The sequence below is a fragment of the Jaculus jaculus genome, chromosome 9 (assembly GCF_020740685.1).
Source record: "Jaculus jaculus isolate mJacJac1 chromosome 9, mJacJac1.mat.Y.cur, whole genome shotgun sequence".
Classification (NCBI taxonomy): Eukaryota; Metazoa; Chordata; class Mammalia; order Rodentia; family Dipodidae; genus Jaculus; species Jaculus jaculus.
Window position 1 is genome coordinate 124,745,776 of NC_059110.1, and position 4,650 is coordinate 124,750,425.

At 44.1% G+C, this 4,650-nt stretch overlaps 1 non-coding gene across 1 annotated transcript; it reads right to left on the reverse strand.

Moving 5' to 3' along the window:
- Nucleotides 1-1,559: 1,559 nt before the first annotated feature.
- Nucleotides 1,560-1,633, reverse strand: Trnav-cac. The gene has a single exon. It is a non-coding gene; the product is annotated as a tRNA-Val (tRNA).
- Nucleotides 1,634-4,650: the final 3,017 nt, after the last annotated feature.

Genomic DNA, 4,650 nt, shown 5'->3' on the forward strand with positions numbered 1-4,650 from the left:
CAAAGCCCGATGACCTGGGTTCGACTATCCAGCACCCATGTAAAGCCAGATGCACAAAGTGGCACATGCATCTGAAGTTTCTGCAATAGAAGGATGCCCTTGTGTGCCAGTCTTCTCTCTGTCTCTCAAATAAATAAAATAAAAAGAAGGGCTGGAGAGATGGCTTAGCCATTAAGGCATTTGCCTGCAAAGCCAAAGGACCCAGGTTTGATTCCCCAGGACCCACGTTAGACAGATGCACAAGGGGGCTTATGCATCTGGAGTTCATGTGTAGTGGCTGGAGGCCCTAGAGTGCCATTATCTCTCTCGCTCCCCAACTTCCTCTGTGAAATACATAAATACAAATATATTAAAAAAGAAAGAAAAAAGATGACCAGGTCTTGAGGGCAGTCCTCCCGAACCGGTCAATGTTGTGGTGGGTGTGGCGTCATTATCACGAAACAACTCTGGGCCTCCTCACGGGAGGTGAGCCCCTTGGCCTCGGGCTTCCCTGTCTCGGGAACTACATGCGTTTAGCTCCTTTATGGCTTATTTACAGTACTAAATGGACTAAGCTGAGAGCAGTACTGATACCGGGTGTTCTGCTTGCACCCCTATGTTCATTCTCTGCCTGTCCCTGAGCTGGATCCCAGGGACTGAGCGGCAGTCAAGATGCAAAGCAGGGCTGGAGAGGTGGCTTACGGTGAAAGCGCTCATCTTCAGCTTTCCAGATCCCATGTAAGCCAGATGTGCAAAAAGGTGAGGCAAATAAGTGCAAGGTCGCACTTGGCCACTAGGTGGCACAAACGTCTGGAGTTTGATTTCAGTGGCGGAGGCCCTGGTGGTTAATTCTCTCCTCTTGCTCTCTAAACAAACAAACAACCAATCAACCAACCAACCAACCAACCAACCAACCAAACAAACAAACAAGCAAGCAAACAAAAAGAGCAAATCCTTGAGCATGTGTAGTGAGCAGAGATTTCAATGTGCATTTCTCTGATGACTCCTGATGCTGAAAATGTCCCCGTACCTACTTGTACTTGTTTTTTTTCATCTTCTTTCCTGGAGTTTAGTCAAATCTTGTTTTTTTTTTTTTCTTTTTTCTCAAACCTTCTAGTCTGTACTTCATTTCAACTTTATTCTATTGGATGAATGGTTCCTTGTAGGTTTTGAACAGTGGTCTTTGGTGGCTAAATGTATTCCAAATATTTTCTCTTAGTCTGTATTCTCCTCCCTCTTTACAAACATTTTTGAATTGATTTATGTGTGTGTGTGTGTGTGTGTGTGTGTATGTCAAGGCCTCTTGCCACTGCAAACTAACTCCAGACACATATGTCCCTTTTTGTATCTGCATTTACATAGGTACTGGGGACTAGAACCTGGACCAGTAGGCTTTACAAGCAAGTGCTCTTAACCACTGAGCAATCTCCCCAGCACTCCCCACTGTTTTGAGACAGGGTTTCTAGTCTCGGTTGACCTCAAATTGCATATGTATCCAAACATGACTTTGAGCTCCTTGATCCTCCTACCTCCACCTCCCTGGCATGGGGATTACGGGTGGGCACCACCACGCTTGGTTTATGCAGTGCTGGGGATTGAACCCAGGGCCTTGTGCATGTGAGGCAAACACTCTTCCAACTGAGCCACATCCCCAGTACTTCTTTTGAATTTCTCAATGGGAAATCTCATTGTGTGTGCTCCAGTGAGCACATACCCTGGCGCATGCTGTGCAGGTCAGGGGACAACCTTGAACATCAGCCCTTGTCTCTCACCTTGTCTGAGGCAAGGTCTCTTGTTCTCCACATTGCCAGGATTGCTGGCTTGTGTGTTTCTGTGAGTTCTCCTATCTCCATCTACCCCCAAAAATATGCTTTTAAAAATTATTTACTTGGGCTGGAGAGATGGCTTAGTGAAGTGCTTGCTTGTGAAGCCTAAGGACCCCTGTTCAAAGCTCAATTCCCCAGGACCCACATAAGCTAGATGCACAAGGTGGCTCATGTATCTGGAGTTCATTTGCAGTGACTGGAGGCCCTAGCACACCCATTATCTATCTATCTATCTATCTATCTGTCTGTCTGTCTGTCTGTCTGTCTGTCTATCTATCTGCCTGTTTCTCTGTCTGTCACTCTCAAATAAATAAATAAACAAAATTTTTAAAAAATGTAACAAAAATTATTTACTTTTTTTTTTTTTTTTTTGAGGTAGGGTCTCACTGTGATTGTGAACTCACGCCAATCCCCCTACTCCTGCCTCCCAAGTGCTGGGATTAAAGGTGTGTGCCACCACGCCTGGCTACACATTTTTTTTTTTGTTGTTGTTATTTGTTTTTTTGAGGTAGGGTCTCATTCTAGCCCAGGCTTATCTGGAATTCACTATGTAGCCTCAGGGTGGCCCCGAATTTATGGCCATCCTCCTACCTTTGCCTCCCGAGTGCTGGGATTAAAGGTGTGCGCCACCACGCCTGGCTACACATGCTTTTTTGAGGAGGGGGGAGAGTTATCTTGTCAGCGCTTTAAAGATGTCAGTCCCCTTGTGCATTACATACTTGTTGAAGGCGAGTTTGCTGTACATGACTATGTCTAATCCTCTATAGTATTTATCTTTTTGCCCTTTGGTCTATTGCACAGTTCAAAGGCAGTTTGGGTATGATGCGCCTCGATGTGTATGTGTGTTAAGTTTTATTCTGTTTGGGGCTCACTGAGTTCTTGGATCTATCTGTTTACAGTTTCCATCAAATTGGAAAAATATTGGCTTTTCATTCTTTTTTGCAAATACATTCATGCCAGTCTGTTTTTCTGGAATTTCAATTATATACAGGTTAGAAAATGATTGCTGCCTCACCAGCCTCTGCTTTTCTGGTTTTCTCTGTAGTGGCTTTTTCTTCACACAGCCTGTCGCTACGCCTCCAGGGTCTCCCGTTTTTCACAGTGTTTGGTCTGTTGTGAGCTGCCTTCTGTGTATTTTTACATCTTATTTTGGATCTTGCATTTTTGTGTGTGTCTGGCTTTTTTTTAGGGGACACTTTTTTATACACACCACTTCTCTTGTCATTTTCAAACATGTTCATGTTTCTTTCATTTTTCTCTGGGCAACTAAAGTGTTTGTAACTGATTTCTAAGTGTTCTTGTTGATTAATTCTGTAATCGCTGCCATTTATCGGTCTGTTTTCTTCTTTATGATGAGGCACACTTTCCCACTTTCTTCCGTGACTTCTTATTTTAGGTTAGATACCAAGTATTGTGAATGTGTGTTGCATCATTCCTTTGTAGAATTATTTTTTTTTAAAAACTTTTATTTATTTATTTATTTGAGAGAGAGGCAGATAGAAATAGAGATAGGGAGAGAGAGGGAGAGAGAGGGAGAGAGAGAGAGAGAGAGAGAGAGAGAGGGAGGGAGAATAGACACGTCAGGGCCTCCAGCCACTGCAAACAAACTCTAGATGTGTGTGCCACCTTGTGAGTCTGGCTTACGTGGGTCCTGGGGAATCAAGCTGTGGTCCTTTGGCTTTGCAGGCAAGTGCCTTAACGGCTAAGCCATTTTTCTAGACCCCTTTATAGAATTTTGCATTTTGTTGTGGTATACCATTAACTTGATTGGATAAGTTTGACCCCTCTGAGGCTTGAATTTAATCTTTGTGAGGGTTTTTTTTTTTTTTCATCATCTACTCATGTGCTAGTGAAGTCCCATTGCTAAATCAATATCTTTCTGAGGACTCTATCTGGGGTCCTGTATATTATGAAACCTTGTCACTCTAGTGGCTGGGGGGCGGGAACACTCTGTGAAGATCTTCGTTCCTGTGTGACTTTTGGAAATTGACCTACTCTTTCACACATGTGCACATCAATATTTAGTCAAAACTTCAAGGTGAACTTTTGTTTTGCGTGTATATGTGTGTGGTGTGCATATGCCTGTTCGTATGTAGTTGTGCTCATGTGTATGTTCCAAGTGCATGCACACATATGCGTATGCATGTGGAAGAGAGAGGTCCATGACAGGGGTCCTCCTCAATCGCTCCCCACCTTCTTGTTTGACAAGGCTCTCTGGCTGAACTGAGAACGCATCAACTTGATCAGCCAGCCAGTTGGAGAACCCCAGGGGTTCCCTGTCTCCAAAGTGTGCATCACCATGCTCGGCATTTTCTGTGGGTGCCGAGGGTCCAAACTCAGCTCCTCATGCTTGTATCACGAGCACTTTATCCGTTGAGCATTGCCCCAGCCCATCCTTGCAAATCCGTATTATCTCCACTCCTTTCTCTTTGTATGTTTTTCTTTTTCCCATCTAATGCTCAAGTCCACAAGTTTCTGCGCTGCAGTCTCCACAAAGCTCAGCGTGTCTTCTCCTGCAGCAGCCGTATCCTCTGCTCTGAGTCCCGCCTCCTTGTGCTCAGGTTTAGAAATCCTCTTGGCAGTAAGCACGGGCTTACCTCGTTTACTCCTTCATGCCAGAGATCGCAGCGTTATCCTATCTGTTGTCCAATATCCAAAAACAGTTGTTTCATATATTTTCTTGTCTTCTGCATGATTACACTCAGAAGGTAAGGAAAAGACAAACACATTTTCTGTTTTTACTCTATTCTTACAATACCGAACACTTTACCTCTCATCACTAAGATGTGGAGGGAGTTCTCTTACTAATACAGAACATGTCTCTGGTGGACATTAGCCATGGGTC